Source organism: Gossypium hirsutum, chromosome D05 (genome assembly GCF_007990345.1).
Source record: "Gossypium hirsutum isolate 1008001.06 chromosome D05, Gossypium_hirsutum_v2.1, whole genome shotgun sequence".
Lineage (NCBI taxonomy): Eukaryota > Viridiplantae > Streptophyta > Magnoliopsida > Malvales > Malvaceae > Gossypium > Gossypium hirsutum.
The window spans coordinates 36,593,126-36,611,160 of record NC_053441.1 but is presented as its reverse complement, the minus strand read 5'-3'; the positions used below and the strand labels follow the sequence as shown (position 1 = coordinate 36,611,160).

The window sequence follows — 18,035 nt, the reverse complement described above, 5'->3', positions numbered from 1 at the left end:
GGGCATGTGGTTTCTGCCAAGGGAATCTGTGTAGACCATAAAAAGATTGAGGCTATTCTTGAGTGGAAACAACCTAGGAATGTGTTCGAAATCAAGAATGTTCTTGGTTTAGTGGGTTACTATAGGAGATATGTGGAGGGGTTCTTGCTTAACGCAGCTCTCGTGACTAAGTTGTTGTGTAAGAACGCACCTGTTGCATGGCCTGATAAGTGATCTACTGTAATTTAGTGTAGCAGATTAAACTAGATTTCGCACTTGAGGAGCTTGAATATAAGTATTTTCATTATGTTTAATTTAAGTTTTTATATTTTAGTTTAATCCAATAACAATGTGTATTTGGAGTCTTTTATTTACCTTACGCACCGAATGAGGCCTAAAGGTAGGATAATGTACTTAGTGGGTGTGAAGGAAACCATCAGCGGGTGTACAAACTGAATACTAGTCATTGTGTTGCAACACGGGAAGTTCGATGTCGCAACATAGGGAGCAGTATGCAAGAATCTCGAAACTATCTTCGGCGTCACGACATAGCCATTAGATGTCGCAACACACCCCTGAAGCTACCCTGAACTTGAGCATACTGCCTTTAATGTCCCGACACAAGAACGAGGGTGTCACGACATCTGTCCTCTATGGAAAACACTTACGACCTAGGGGTATTTTGGTCCACACAATAAAAATTTAAATATAAGAGCTTCAGCAGACCTAGGGTTGAAGACGATGGCAACCCTAACTCTATAATTAGGCTCTTAAACACTTGTTAAAGGACAACTTTTGATATTCTAAGTTTTTCTTTTGTACTTAAGTTTTTAGGTTTTTTATTTCTCTTAGGGTTTACATTTCTTTTCAGTTCTTTTCATTCGTTTTCTTTAGAGAACTTGATTTGTAGATGCAATCAAACTATTGTGGATTTCTGCTCTTTCACCAATAAAATACAATTAGGATTCTCTTAAACCTTATTCTTGACTTATTCTTTATGCATATCTTATTTATCAAGTTTATTATGTTTATGGATTCCATGAGGAACTAATCCTCTTATGGGGATTAGTGAGTGGAGGTGTGATTAACTAATTACTATGTAGGGTTTTCTTAACGCCTCAGCGGTTTTGGAAAGGAAGAACTTAAACACTAGAATTGATGACCCTAGGAAGTTATTTAGGTGAGAATTAACCCAAAACTGGTATGGCCTAACATGACACCTTAACCCTGAATCGGTCTTAACTGTGGCATCATAAGATAAGTAGTTTTTGTCGTCTCATTGTTCTAGTGGATGTATTGGAAGATCCTGCTAGGGGAACAACTAGCTGATTGAATAGAAACCTAGAATATGAATTAGTTATGATCACCAAAGCAAGCTAATCACCCATGTCTTCATTTGATTGAGTTTAGAAATTAGTTTTCCGAAGTCTTTTTTATTTATGCAATTTTTAATTAATTATTTATAAAAAAACCCCAAAAACTTTCCTTTATGTTTTATCATAAAATAATTTATTTAAACTATTAATTAATTCTATATGCGTTTAGGTTAACTTTAATTTATAACTCACCTCCTATGGGTACGATATTCAGACTATTTACCTATTTCATTGTAAAACTATATTACAACATGACCTGTATACTTGCGGACACCGCCTTAAATCGATATCTTTACTTGCATTATTAACACCCTGGACATTAGTACTTCCAGAGGCGGTCAAACAGTTGGTGTCGTTGCCGAGGAGGCAACGTCACTAAGTTGATTTTAATTTTTGTGTTCTATAGAATAATTAGGAAATTTTTGACTTATAGATACGATTTGTATTTTTGAGGTCTCTAAATGACTATTATGTCTTACAATGTTGATCTTTGATATCTTGATGACTTTTGATTCCTAGCAAATGTTTGGGTACCAAATTGGACATTTGAATTACATTTATGTTAAAATTTGAGGAGATTTTTATATGGTTCAAGCATAGTTCATAGAATCTAAATTACTTTCCCATTGAGATTTTCATTTAATGTGTTAAATTCCATGTGAATGCATGTCTTACAGTTGACATGATATGTTAAATATGTTCATACCAAGTAAGTTGCATGTTGAACAAGTTATGGTGTATTGAAGAGGCTAGCTTTATGACTTGGAATGACATTTTTCTGCACTTTTGCACTAAATTCTAGTGACATCAAGAACATGTCTCAAGACCATAAGAAATTTTTCAAACATTTCATTCTTTTCTAGGCATGAGTCTCGAGACTGATCATGCTAGTCTTAAGACATTGAAAGCTAGCTCTAAAGACATTGTTGTAACGCTCGGTTTGTGCAAGTGTACACAGTCGTTATCAAGTAATAAGTAAGTAAAAGAGTTATCGTCTCCACAGGGACTGTGTATATTAATCAATATATTGCAAAATTAAAGTCAACAATTCGATGATAAAAAACACAATTTCTTGAGTGATGGGTGATTAACTAAATTAAATTATTTAGATGCAAGATTGGTACCCTAATGCAATTTAAACTAAATGCGAAGTATGAAATGAAATGTATGAATGAATTTAGCAAAAACACAAACTTCAACAATCAATAACATGAATAGGCTAAGATAATTACATCATTAAACTTAGCTTATTTTTATCATGCTTAACAATGTTAAGAAATTATTCCATGGCAACTTGATCATTCATGTGTTTTTATTTTACTGATCATATTAAACTAAGGGTTTCTTAGGATTCATGTGAAGTAACAGGGATGGGTTAGGTTTGAAACAATTTAATCACATAAACCTAAAAACTATGCAAGATAATAGAGCTCGTTAAAGTTATTTTGAACCTTTAATTTAGTTGGGTCAAGATCGTTCAGCTAATTCTAATGCATCCAATCACGTATGAATGAAATACATACTTGAGTATAATTGAAAACACTATCGACTGAGGCACAAACACTATAGACATGATTTAAACAAACTTCATTAAATAAATGCAATCATCCTAGCTAAACAAAATTAAGCTACCATTGTTGATGAAAAGATAATAAAACACATTGCAAACATGATTAAAATCAAAATAACAAAGTAAAGGGAGGATAAACTCTATCAAATCAACAATCTCGTGAGCTCTGATTGAAGATGGTTTCCTCTAACCCTTGTGTTGTTCCTTTGGTAATGGCTTTTCAAGGTGGCTGGCCAAGAGATAATCTTATCAAGCTTTTTGGCTAAGAAAGAAAATATGGGATGCTATGCATGGAAATAAAGAGAGGAAATAAGAGAATGAATGATCATTAAGAGATGTGAAGAATGAAGGATGTAGGGATGAAGGATAATTGAAATGAGGAATGAGTGGGGGTATTTATACTTGACGTAGATGGTAGATTTTAGGGGAAATACTAGTAATAAAATTCCCCATGTAATAAACTAAAGCTAGATTTTAAGGACATTCATCAAACACATGCTAACTTTGTTGCTTATTTACAGTAATTGACTTTCAGTTTCATCCTATGCTAAGATGATACCATTAGAGTTGTATTGCATATCGTTATTTGCTAACTTTTTTGCCAGTTCCAACTCTAGTAGCTGGGTATTGATAATCGTTATTTGCTATTTTTTTCCAGAATTTCATAGGCCTCATTGTATGATTTGTCAAGTAAATTCCCATTGGTAGAGGCATCGAAAACCATTCTTGTGTAAGCATTCAATCCTTTGTAGAACATTTCCATCTATGTCCAATGTTGGAAACCATGCATTAGGCATTTTCTCAGTAGCTCCTTGAATCGCTCATATGCTTCATATAATGTTTCATCCTCTGATTGTGTCAATGATGTAATGTCGTTCCTCAACCTAGAATTCATGTTAGGAGGATTATATCTTAGCAGAAACCTCTGACACAACTTACTCCATGATGTTACTGTACCTGATGGTAATGTATTTAACCATGCTCTAGCACGATCACACAATGAGTAAGGGAATAACTTTAGTCACAGGGCATCCTTAGGAACACCTTGCTGTCTAAATGAATCATAGACTTCCAAAAAGAGTCGTAAATGTAACCTTGGGTCCTCAGTAGGAAATATAATAAATTGCCCCATTATTTGCAGCATTTAAAACATGACTGGCTTCAATTTGAAATGTTGAGCCTGAATATGTAGCCTGAAAATTCCTGGATTTAAATCATCTAAGATTGGCACGACATGTTCTCTAATGGATCTGTCTTTGTCATCCACAATTTGACGAATATCAACATCCCTTCTGTCCTGATGTAATGGCTCTTATCTAACCTAATCGTGTTTTATACTTTTCATTTCTTGCAACTCTTTTCTCCTCTGCCTTAAGTTTCTCTCAATCTCTGAATCAAAATAGTACTCAGTATTCTCCGGAATATTTATAAAGCATGTTTTCCAGTGGTGTCAAAAATAGTGGTTTCGAGGCCATAAATCCGACGAGTAAGTTTGTAAATTTTATTATTTAATATTTATGAGTCAAATATAGTACTAAAATAAATTTTGAATTGGCAATTTATGCTATTTGAAAGAATAATTAAGTTTAAGTGGTATGACCCTAAAGTCAAGTGGTTTTAGAAAATGAGGTATTGGGGCCTCATTTTTATAAACTGGGCTATAAATATTTTATTAAATATTTATGGAGTGTTATTAAGGCCGTATTAAAATTTGGTTATGAAATTTTAATGTTTAGATATTTAATTAAATAAAAAAGGATTAAATCGTATAGAATGCAAAATTTAATTGTTATTAGCCATATGTGTTTAATAGCTAAAATGTAATGATTAAAAGGCTTTGAATAGCAATTTTACCCTATACTTTTGAGTGGACATATATGTACATGCAACTTTTATATGAAATAAGTTGAAAGTAAGGTTAAAATTGTAATTTAATAATAATTAAAACCACGAAAAAAATGAAAGAACATGCTATCATCTTCTTTCTTAATAGAAACAAACTGAAACAAATAAATGAAGGAAGCCATTTTTTAGTTAAGGTTCGACCAAGCTCCAAAATTATGCATGTAAGTCCATTTTGCACTCATTTTTAATGATTTTTTATGTTTTTGTTATTATTTTAGTTTAATCTAGCTAACCTAGGGGTCAATTTGTTAAATTGATAAATGTTTAGAATTTTACCATGGATGAAATTGAAGTGTTCTTGAAATTTTGTGATAGAATACTAAGCTTGGTTGTTAAATATAAGTATTTTGTTAAGTAATTTTTTATGATTTTCAAGTTTACGAACTTATTTATGAAAATGGTAAAATTAAAGAAAAATATTGCAAATTGATGATAAATATTGGTTGTTATAAAACTGGGTAAAAACCGTTTAGCATGAATTTTAATTAAAAATGATGAAATTGCAAGTTTCAAGTTTAGGGACTAAATTATAAAAAGGGTAAACTTTGAGGGTAATTTTGTAAATTATCATTATTATGGGTTATAAGAAAAATTAATTATTTTTAATGATGGAATGGGATTAATTGAAAAGAAATATTTATCTAGATCAAGAAACGACTCAAACGGACACTAATCGTGGGAAAACCAAAATAGAGAATTAGTCGTTGGATCACGTTAGGGCATCATTTTGGTACAGGTAAGTTCATATGAACTATGATTGTTTTAATGTTATTTAAATTAACTATTTATTATGTTGTTGTAATATCAATGAATTAGATTATAAATATATCAATGATATGATGATTTGACGGGTAACAAGTCCCGATTGAACCTTAAGAATTCTTAAGATACAAATGACATGTCATTAGGGATTTCATGTTTTGGGTGCTGGTCATAAATGTCCTACCGATGGCTAAGGTCCTGCATTTGTTTCGAATTCTCCACAGCTCTTGTGAGCAGCATCGTGTAGCTTACATTCTGACCCACAACTCGTGTGAGTAGGCCCATTTCATAGCTCGTGTAAGCATTGATTTAAAGGAAAGGTTACGATTATTTGTAAAGGCACACGTCATGTGAGATTGCCCAAGTATTCGATGTAATTCTAGATGGTTCAAAGGGTAAGAAAAGGAATGAAATGGTAAGTGACTTAATGCAAAGGTTCATGATTATATGGAAGGGTTGATGCTTATGCAATGTATCTTATGAAATTCAACTTATAATGTAAATGAGTTTATGTGTGTTGTTGATGAACCTATTAACATGTGAGTTCGGTGATGCTTGAATAGGCTTATACTAAACTCATGGCATTGGTAATGGTTTATGTTTAATCTCTGAATTGTAATGTTGGAATTAGTAAGTAAGCAAATGGATTGAATCATGATCGTATGTTAACAATGATGAATTAAATGTTAGGTTTATACATGGTAGATTTCATATGTATCATGAACAAGTATACTAACTTGTAAGTTTGATGGTGTTATATAGGTTTTTATTAAGCTTATGACATTGGTTAAGGTTTATACTTATTCTATAAATTTCATTATTGAAATGGTAAGTTATGTTTAAAGTTTATACGAGCTTACTAAGCACTCATTGCTTACATATTTTTTTCCTTGTTTTATAGATCATTGGAAGCTTGTCGAAGACCTATCACACTATCCAGTAGACAATTCAGTAGTTTTTGAGTAATTTAGCTACGGTTTATAATGGCATGTATAGGGTGATTTGTAAAGTATTATGGTGTATGTGTTAATGGTGTTTTGGCATGTATAAGCTTTGGAAAGCTATGTTGATTTGGTACACTTTGATGCCTTACCAAGTTATGTTATTTTGGTAACTTTAATATGCTTGTTTGTAAGGTTCTCTTGGCATATTGATGATGGTTTGAAAATAATTACTTGTGACATATTTTAGTTCATATTTGAATTAGGTTATTATGCATGGAAATGACAATATTAACATGTATAAGATGTTTTGTAATAGTAATTAGTGAGTGTGTAAATGGAAATTTGGCATGTTTATGCCTTGATGTTTATGTATGGTTGATGGGCTTGTAATGTTTGTTATGTTAAGTCCCTTTGATCACTTTAGGTAATTGATGTGCATGGTTATATAGTATGTTGATGTTGGCTTGGGAAATGGTCATTTGTGACATGTTCTATTTAAATGACGGAATTAAGTATTCATGCTTGAATTAAGGCAATATTGACATGTTTAGGCAAATAATGTTTGGATGCAAATGCGGTACCTTTGAATGACATTTGGTTAGGTGAATTAGGTTGTTTTGAAATGGTATAATTTTTCAAGTTTGAATGATGTTTGAACCCCTTGAATGTGTGTTTAAATGGTTTGAAAATTTATGAAATGAAATTATTTTGAAATGGCTTGATTTTAGGTAATTTTGGATTCACACGGCTTAAAACACAGACGTGTTACACAGCCGTGTGAGGCATACGGCCTGGTGACACGACCATGTGTCATCAGAGGATTTCTTAGGGTTTCAAGTCAGTGAGTTACACGACCTAGCACACGAGCGTGTGACATGGCCGTGTGTCCCTTATTCGAAAGTTACATGGCCTGGGGTGATTCCATACAGTTGTGTGACCCCTATTTCCAATTTTTGCAACTTTTTTCTAAACATTCTAATTTGTTTCAGCTTAGCCCCGAATTGCCTCAAAGCTTTTTCTAAGGCCTCGAAGGCTTAATTTAGGGACGAAACGTATGATAATGAGTGGTTTATGATATATTAGAATTATTCAATGGTATGATGTTTAAATGTTTCCAATTGTACGGTAATGCTTCGTAACCCTAATTTGATGATGGAGATGGGTTAGGGGTGTTACAATATATCTATGCATGCACTAGCACAAACCTAATAAAGAAAAATCAAAACAACTAATTAAACTAAACTTAACAGAAATTAAACAGATAATAACAAACCAGTTTTCGCCAATGTTGCCGATCCCCGACAACGGTGCCAAAAAGTTGTAGCATGTAAATAATGCAAATGTGCAAGTGTACAGGTCGATTCAAGTAATATAATGATGAGTGAGTATCATCTCCATAGTGATCGAAAGTTGATTTGAATTGGTAAGTATTACTGAAGATTTAAAGAATGAAATTGTGCACAAGGAACAAAGTATAAGTTGGTAAAGGGAATTAATGAATGAACTAATAATATCAATTATAACTGAAAAATGACCAAACAATCTAAATGTCATGGCAATTCACAAGAAACAAGTAAAGAGTATTTCTGCTGTTGAATGATAAAGTTTGGAATTACTCAAGGAATATTTTCATAACATAATAATGTCATGGAAAATTTATGACTAAAGTATTGCACAGAGGTTTACTACTGCAGTCTACTTCTTTCAAAAGTTAAACTTTAATTACTATTCAGAGTTTGTGTATGTCTACAAGACTCAAAAATGATAACCCAGCTAACACTCTACACCTGTACAGATCGCATCTTCTATGTCTAAAGTGCTGCGAATATTCTTTCGAGTACTCACCTATATCAATCAATTAATAACCTGATGTATTTAATCTTTTCATATTCAAATCCATCTAAGATCATAACATCTAATCAACCATGTCTAGATCTTCCATGCATGCATTCCAACTAAATAAGAATCAAATGAAACAGTAATCTTAATCACAATCATACCATGGGCATTATAGTTAATTAAATATTCACCCAAAATTCCAACCCAAAGATAATTAGCTCATGGGTTGGGCAGTGAAATCCAAAATTAAATCATTCATCAACACTCTCAATTTTTACGAATCACAAAATTTGAAGCCAAGAAAACAGAAAAAAAGTTAGAACTGTAGGAATTTCTTACTGCACTTTAACTTCTTATCAAGATTCTACGCAAACCCAGGGCAGTTTTCTCTTCCCCTTCTTCACATTTGTGATCTCCCATTCTTTAGCTTCTCCCTTCTTCTTCTCTTCTGAATTGCTCCATCGGATTTTGTTGCAAAGAGAGTAATTGCTTCATTTCTTTTCTTTTTTCCTCACAATCCATGTTTGTCCTTTCTTCTCTTCTCTCTCTTCCTTTTATAGGGTAGATTCGTCCCTCTCAGCACACATCTTTTACTCCTCTTTTCCAAGATGATTTCTCTGGTACACATACAGCTGGCTAAGAGTGAGGTGGATTGAGTGTTGCATCATATTCCTGGAATTGCCATGGAATTTGTGTTGGCAATCTATCCCACCATTTGCCAGGGCAATATTTCACCTTCTTTGTTCTTTTTTCCTCTTCCCTTTTTTCCTTCTTGCCTCTTTCATCCTACCTGCACCTACGACCAAAAACTACCAAACCTCTTTCCAGCAATTAAAAGTAACACAAATTTATACTAGAAACACAATCCAAGCTTTAGTATGCAATGCTCTAGTAATAAGTCTAAAATGTAAACATCTTTTATTAATTACAAGCAAATACTTTAGTTTAGAGGCCTGAAATATAGCTCTTTTCAAGAGTTATCACACACCAAACCTGAACTATTGCTTGTCTTCAAACAAATATGTATGAGTAAGCATAAATGCAAGTATGCATGAGTTTGCCAAAACATTACAATTACCAAATATATCACTAGACTATCTGAAATATATTTTTCACCTCTATTCTCAACAATCTTCTAAATATAAAAAAATGGTTCAAGTTTTATAGACTTGTTCAACAAATAAAGTGCATAAAATATTTCCTAAAAATAAAAGTTTCTAAATAATTACACAATTATGGCTATAGCAAACCTCTCCTAATATATTTAAAATATCATTCTTTTAAATTTCACTATTCTTATTCAAAATTTTAATTACCATTGTTTCTTTCTATAGGGAATTCATCTTGTCACATGATTTCTTTACTTGACAACCTAAACGAAGCAAACACTAGACTGCCAGATATTACATCATGCAACAATTTGAATGGAATTCACTCATAAAGTTAAGGCTTTTAACTAAATAGATGGATGGAGCAAACAACTACCTCATTAGCTACTCAGCCTAACACGTCAAAAGAGTGTCCCTAAATTATTATTATCATGTTTTTTTTTAAAACTCTTATTTGAACTCATTTTTTTTATCAATAATACGATGGAGAAAACAAAGCATTACTGACCTACTCAATAAATTCAAACATGAGAGTGCAAAACTATTGCTAAGATATTCCTTATCAATTACAAACAAATTATTGAATTTAGGATTAAGAAATTTTAGATGCATTAAAAGAATCCTACTATAGAATTAATTGTATTGATACTTAGGTTGTTCTACGTTTAAGAATCAATTTTCAAACAACTATCCTAAGCTAAACAAACCTAACTACTTGAACAATTTTCTAAATTTATCAAAGAATTATTATCTTCATCAAATATTATAGACAGAAAAATATATTTAGCAAAGTTTGGCAATTTTTTAGCAATTTTATGTCATGGAAAAGTAAATGACAAGACAACAAATATTAACATGCATATCTAATGCAACCTATATGCACAACACACCCCTACACCTAAGGGATGCATTGTCCTCGATGCATAAAAATGAAAAATGTTAGAGAATATGTATTTACAAATACAGAAATGCAATGATAAAGAAAAATGAATGCATGAATTAGAAATAGAAAGATTGGATAGAATGGTTGTTACTCTTAAGTGGGTTTGGTAGACTTCTTGGCGGCACGTTTGTAACGCTGTTACCGCTCTGTTTTACCACTCTCAGCTGGGATAGCTTTTTCAGTAGTTGTCTTGTAACGTGGACTAATAGGTACCTCGTCTTCTAAATCAGAGCCTGATTTCGTAAGTTTATTGATCAGTTGATGAACACCACATTCTTGTGCAGTCATAGGTGCTTTCGCTCTTAGGTGGTCTAGTGGTAGTATTGGCAAGTGTGGGGGCTTGAGTCGCATCATCATCTTCCTTCTCAGATTAAACATGGACAAATTCAATTTTCTCTACTTCTCCTTCTTGCTCAGTGGTTTGCTTCTCCGCAGTAAGTTCTTCACCCTCATCATCCTCCTCCTTAGGCTCTAACAACAACTCCTTAGGAAAAGCAGAGAATGCGGGCATCGGATGAGTAAAATTCTTTTGAAGTGACTTCTTAATAGCATTTTCCCTACATCTAACATAACCCCAAAATATGGTCATTTCCTCTTGAGCTTTGCCAAGATCAATAACCATCAACTGCTGTTGTTTTTCCTATTTCTAAAATTGTTGTTGCAAGGCCTCTAGGGACTCAAGGACCTTCTACTCAAATGCATTCTTAAAGGTTGGTGGAATAGCATTAGTGGGCCTTAATGGAGAAGATGTCAAAGAGGAATTCGAATCTCGTGGTAGTTCCTCGCTAGAAAATTTTAAAGCAATGTGCTTAGTAATGACACCTTTGTTATGGGTTCATTCTTCATTGATTTGAAGAGGAACCTTGACCTTCTGACAAAGTGCGGTTATAAGCAACAGAAAGTTCAAAGTACCAGCATTTTTCAGGGTACAACGATGGACCTGTCGAAAGATAATGTTCCCAACATTTATCTTTCATCCCATTATAATCAAGTGAAGAAGCAGCAAATGTTCCTTTGAGATTGTAGAGTTATAGGTAGATGGAATGAGATGATTTTTGAGGAAATAATACCAGACCCTATAGTAGAGCTTCAAAGTTACCCTATCAATGCCGTAACAATCATTCCTAGAGACCGTCCACTTGGTGCCCTCCACACAGACATCGGTGAGCACGTGATTTAATTTTTCTACTATCATTATCTTGAGGAAATCTGCATGTTCATCTAGACCATCAGACAGCTCGTATTATGCATTTATAGACTCGACATCAAACAGTACTGAGGCACCTGTCACATAGATAAAGGCATTTTCAAAAGAAGTAAGATGAGCATAGGATTCATTTACCACTTGAAGGAGACCACCGTCAGGATAGAGATAGAAAATCATCCATCCATATTACTCCACCACGGATGAAATGGCTTAAGTATAGCCCATAAAAGGGGCATCTTGAAAAAGAAATCCTTTTTCCAAGCACAAAGGCCTTTTGGAAATGTTTTGGTGGTACTTAGTTTACACTACCTTACTGAAGAATGTACAGGACTGTGCAGCAGTGGAAGTGGATGGTGCTAGTTGAGCCATGGCAACGAAGATGATCACTATAAGAATGAAAAAGTTAAGACCTTTAAAAGTTTGAGGGGAAATAGAGAGCAAAATAGTAGAGAAATAAAATGAAGGTAATGGTGAAGAGAAAACTGAACCGGCTAGGGTAAAAAACTGAAAGGTAAAGAATCTGTGACGTGGATGATAAGATTAGGCCTTAATCATGGTCTGACAGAAATAACAGTAAATATTTAAGTGGTAAAAGGTATAATATTGAATAAATTGAGTAAATTAAAAAATTTGACTTATAAAATGTGTTGAGTTGAGGCCGAGAAACTTGGGCTGGAATTTACCTGGTAAAAAAGAAAAAATGAAGTTAATGAAATTTATTTATTCAACTGAAATAAAGAGATTAAAAACTAAATAATTAAATAAATTGTGCAAGCGAGACATTAATTAGTTTGAAAAATCATGGAAGTTTTATCCCGAAGTATAGGAGTGCCAAAGTAATGCTTTAATCATTGGTCATCGACTTTGAAAGTAGACCCATTTTGTTTGTCGTTGACATCTACTGCTCCATGAGGGTATACCTGAACAACTTCGAATGGACCTGATCACTGAGACTTTAATCTTCCAGGAAACGATTTAAGCCTAGAATTGAAAAGCAAAACTTTTTGTCCAGGAACAAATTGCTGTGGCAAAATTTTACTGTCATGCCATCGTTTGGCATTTCTTTATATATCTTGGCATTTTCATAGGCTTGAGCTCAAAATTCGTCCATCTGATTTAGCTCCAGTAAGTGATTATTTCCAGCAGATTTCCAATCCATATAAAGTTTCTTGATTGCCCAGAATTCATTGTGTTCCAGTTCAACAGGCAAGTGGCATGGTTTACCATAAACCAGCTGGAAAGGTGACATACCCAATGGTGTTTTAAAAGATGTTCGATATGCCCACAAAGCTTCATCCAGTCTTGCCGACCAATCTTTTTGGTTGGGATTGACTACCTTCTCTAGAATTTGTTTAATCTCTTTATTAGAGATTTCTACTTGTCCATTCATCTGGGGATGATATGCCATGGCAATTTTCTGTCACACCCCACATCTATTAAGAGCGTTGGTAACTAACTTGCAATCAAAATAAGATCATTCATCACTAATTAATACACGAGGGATACCAAACAGGGTAAAAATATTTTTATGAAGAAATTTCAATATTTATTTGGCATCATTTGTGGGTAGAGTAGCAGCTTCATCCCACTTGGAGACGTAATCAATAGCGACCAGTATGTAGATATTACCAAATGGGATGGAAATGGCCCCATAAAATCAATTCCCCACACATCAAAGAGTTCCACTTCTAAAATATTTGCAATGGCATTTCATATCTCCTTTGTTCATGATTCCAACGTCTAGCCATTTGATGATCTCTTTCTTTACCACTTCTTTCATGATAGGATTCAATCTCCTGTTTTGCTCAATAGATTTGCCATGGCAATCCTCCAGTATTATCTTGTGCATGCAAATTGTTGGACTGATTCCTTTGATATATGCAATTGACCATCCCAAGACTTTCTTATATTTCCTTAAAACTCTTAATAATTGAGCCTCTTGTTCTAGTGTTAACTTAGTAGAGATAACTACTGGCAATGTGTTGTTATTTCCCAGATACACATACTTCAAGTGCACTGGAAAGGGCTTTAATTCCAACTTAGAAGGATCTTCTATTAATGGTTAATGAGGTGTAAAAGAACGGTTGGATAGATTTAGTGGTTCAAATTTGCTCCTTGATCCATTTCCAATTTGCTAAACTTCCATCAATTTATCAAGACCTGCAATCATGTCTACATCAATTAACTCATATACATCTACATCATTTTCTAAGTTATTAGAACAAAAATCTTCAATTTTTTCTTGTACTGTTGTATCAATGATTTCAATAGCATGGAATTATTCATCAGTATCTTCACACTTCACATCAATTAATGTTCTACCCCTGGCTAAAAAAGGTCTTCTAAGTATAATTGCGACCTCTTTATCACCCTCACATTCCAAAATGATAAAATCTGCTGGAAAAATAAATTTGTCAACTCTTACGAGTACGTCTTCAATTTTACCTTCTAGATCTGCATAAGATCTATCAGCTAACTGCAATGTGATAGTTGTGGGTCTCGCCTTTCCTATTCCAAGCTCCCTGGAAACAGACATACGCATTAGATTTATGATTGGACCAAAATCACATAGTGCCTTACTTACATACTAATTACCAATAGAGCAAGGTGTAGTAAAACTCCCTAGATCCTTTAGTTTTAGTGGCAATTTGTTTCGAAGCATTGTTGTGCACCCTTCAGTGAGAGCAACAGTCTCATATTCTCTTAACCTTCTTTTCTTTGATAGGATATCTTTCATAAACTTTAGGTAGTTAGACATTTGCTCCAATGCTTCCACCAATGGTATATTAATATGAAATTGTTTCAGGACCTCTAGAAATTTCTTGAATTGAACATCTTGCTTAAATTTTTGGAACCTCCAAGTAAAAGGTGGCAGTGGTCTTCCTTCCGTTTGTCTAAATTGTTTTGTCGTGGCATTTATATCAATAAATACGTGTAGCATCTGTTTCAACATTTTTCTAGTAACTCTTTTTTTTTGTAGCTTGCGCCCCTACTGCTTTTGGAATCTTTTCATTTGCAAAAGTTACACTTCCTTCTTCAGGAGTGTTGTCATTCACAACTCCTGGTAGCTGAATATCACTTCGAAGTGTAATGGCTTTGCATTGTTCCTTTTCTTGAGATGGAGAACTCTCAATGTGACTCGGTAATGCTCCTTGCTATTTGGAATTCAATGTAGTGGTAATTTTCCCTACTTGGTTTTCCAAAGCTCTTAAAGAAGCAACCTGTCTCTAAATGATAGCATCATTCTTGGCCATATACTCTTTCAATAAAGCTTCCATAGATGAAGAACTTAAAGCTAAATTTCGTTGAGCACTTTGTCATGGAAACGGTTGATTGTACCCAAGTGGTACACTCGCAACATTCTGTCAAATGACATTACTAGTATTTCCCCCAGGATTACTCAAACTGAAATTAGGATGTTGTTTCCACCTCAAATTGTATGTGTTGGAGTATGGGTTGTTGTTGTTGTGAATAAAATTCCCCATGTAATAAACTGAGGTTGGATTTTAGGTGCATTCATCAAAGACATGATCTTCTCCACAGTAAACACAGGCTAACTCTATTGTTTTCATTTCCTGCACTACAGATGCCCTTTTTAGTGTTTTAATCATATTTGTTAAAGATGATACCTAAGTTGTTAGAGATGTAATCTTTATTTGTTATTCTTTCTAGAATTTTGTAGGCCTCATTGTATAATTTTTCAAGTAAATTCCCATTGGCAGAAGCATCAACAACCATTCTTGTGTGAGCATTCAATCCATTGTAAAACATTTCCATTTGTGTCCAATGCTAGAAACCATACATCAGGCATTTTCTTAGTAACTCCTTGAATCGCTCCCATGCTTTATATAATGTTTCATCCTCTGATGTCTAAACGATGTAATATCATTCCTTAACTTAGCATTCATGTTAGGAGAATTATATCTTTGCAGAAACCTCTGACACAACTCATTCCATGATGCCACTGTACCTTATGGTAATGCATTTAACCATGCTTTGCCATGATCATTCAGTGAGTAAGGGAATAACCTTAGTCGCAAGGCATCTTCAGGAACACCTTGTTGTCTGAATGAATCGCAGACTTCCAAAAAGAGTCATAACTGCAACCTTGGGTCCTCAGTAGGCAATCCACTAAATTACCCCATTATTTGCAACATTTGAAACATGACTAGCATCAATTCGAAATGTTGTGACTAATTATGTGGCCTAATTGTAACAGCCTATTTCCAGTGAAATCGAAACACTGGTTTTGGGACCACAAATCTGACAAGTAAATTTTTATTATATCATTATTTTAATGTCTATGGGACATTAGTAAGGTCGTATTAATATTTCTTTGAGAAATTTTATTGTTTGCATGATTAATTAAGTGAAAAGGACTAAATCGTAAAAAATGTAAAAGTGGACTTCTATTGGTTAAAGGTGTAAAATAGCTATGAAACTTTAAAGTGAGAGGACCTAGATGGTAATTAGACCATTACTATAGTTAGGGATATTCATGGCAAGGTTTTGTTATAAATTTTAAATAGTACTAAAGCTAAAATGGTAATTAAAGAATTAAAATGAAAAATTAAGGAAAAGATGAAATAAGGTTATCATCTTTCATGTTCTTCTTCTTCTTGGTTGAATACATCATTGAAAGGGGGAGGAAGCTTTGCTTTGTATTTCACTTGCATCATATAATTTTTAAGCCTATTTTTAATGATTTTTATGTTTTTGATGTCGTTTTAACTTAACCTAGCTCGCCCGGGGATCAATTTGTAAAACTATTAAAGATTGAGGGTTATTCCATGAATTTTCTTGAATGATTTTTTTATGTTGAATGATAGATTATGAACCTTTGTTGAAAAATAAAAAAGTTTTATTAAGTGATTTTTGATAAATTTTAGAATTGGGGATTAAATTGTTAAGGGTATAAATTATAGGGTTTTATTATGAAAAGGTGATAAATATGAGTAGTTTCAAGGTCCCTTATATGTTTGGTTAACATGGAATTTGATATAAATGGTTAGATTTTAAGTTATAAGCTTAAGGATTAAATTGTGAAAAGTTAAAATGTTAAGGGAAAATGGCAATTATACATAAATGTGAAATATGGATTGAATTGAATGTTTGAGATTAAATGAACTACTTAATTGAATATAAGTATTTATTTAAATCAAGAGAAACCTCAACCGGATCTAAATGGAGGAAAGGCGAAAGCTACGAATTAGCTCGCTCATATTTCTACGTCCTAGTTGTTAAGGTAAGTTCGTAGTGTTTTAATAAGTAAACAAATTTCTATTTGTGCACTTATATTATGATGCTTTAATTATTATGTTTTTAGAATATTATTGTTGAATTGCACATACGTGTCCCTGTTTGTACTTTGGTACCCCTGAATTGCACATACGTGCCCCTGTTTGTACTTCGGTACCCCTGAATTACACATGCGTGCCCCTCTGTGTACTTTGGTACCACCTAAATTACACATATGTATCCCTGTTTGTACTTCGGTAACCCTGGATGAACTTTTGTGTCCTGCTTAGACCCTGGTAACTCTGAATCAAATAATATATGAATTGTATTTAATTATTGTTAAATTAAATGATATATTATGTTCTTAATAAGCTCTATAAGATTATTTGTTCTTGTGGATTGTTTTGTCGATCATCGTTCCTGACATTTTGGATGGATCAAACCATTCAATTCACACTATCCATCGATTTTGGTAGTTTTTTTATCTCTTAGGGTAGTGGCATGTATAAACTAATGTAGTTGAATTTTTGGTTCAAATGTATATAGGATGTTTTAAAGTGATGTTTGATCAATATGCAAATAATAACTAAATGTGTTTGTGTTTTGGTGTCATGTATGCATAATAGGTTATAATGTTTGCTTTAGAAAGTACTTTTGGTCACTTTTAGTAATGGATAAGAATGGTTTATTAGTATTATTTGATGGTTTGTGTCATTGAGCTACCTTATGTTGTATGTTTAGTAAGTTTTTGGAACTAGGAGTTGATGATTGGTAAGTGGTAAAACATGGATGTTTAGGTAGGTCTTGATGATTGCAATTGAGGTGCCTTAAATGGCATATTGGTTAGTTGATTTAGGACTCTTGAATTGGTATTTATATGCATGTTTTAATAGGGTTTTGATGCCTTGAATATGTTGTGACAGCCCAAAGTTGACCCTAGTCGGGAAGTGGTTTCGGGACCGCTAAACCGAGTCACTGAAATGTTTGAATGTGATACTTATTGTCTAGAATATGTAATTATGAATGTGTGAAAATTTCAAGCTTCAATTTGGTTGATTTCATGTGAATTTAGTCAATAGGACTTATGTGAGAAAATTCTAAAATGTGATAGGTCAATGTGTGAGGACCTATTAGTGCATGTGGACAAAGGGGGGACTTGCATG

At 33.4% G+C, this 18,035-nt stretch overlaps 2 non-coding genes across 2 annotated transcripts; both read left to right on the top strand.

Annotated features, from left to right (window-relative positions):
• The first annotated feature begins 3,704 nt into the window (after positions 1-3,704).
• Positions 3,705-3,811, top strand: LOC121218013 (small nucleolar RNA R71). The gene has a single exon (XR_005914286.1). It is a non-coding gene; the product is annotated as a small nucleolar RNA R71 (small nucleolar RNA).
• Positions 3,812-15,427: 11,616 nt separating this feature from the next.
• Positions 15,428-15,533, top strand: LOC121218010 (small nucleolar RNA R71). Its single transcript, XR_005914283.1, has one exon. It is a non-coding gene; the product is annotated as a small nucleolar RNA R71 (small nucleolar RNA).
• The last annotated feature ends 2,502 nt before the right edge of the window (positions 15,534-18,035 follow it).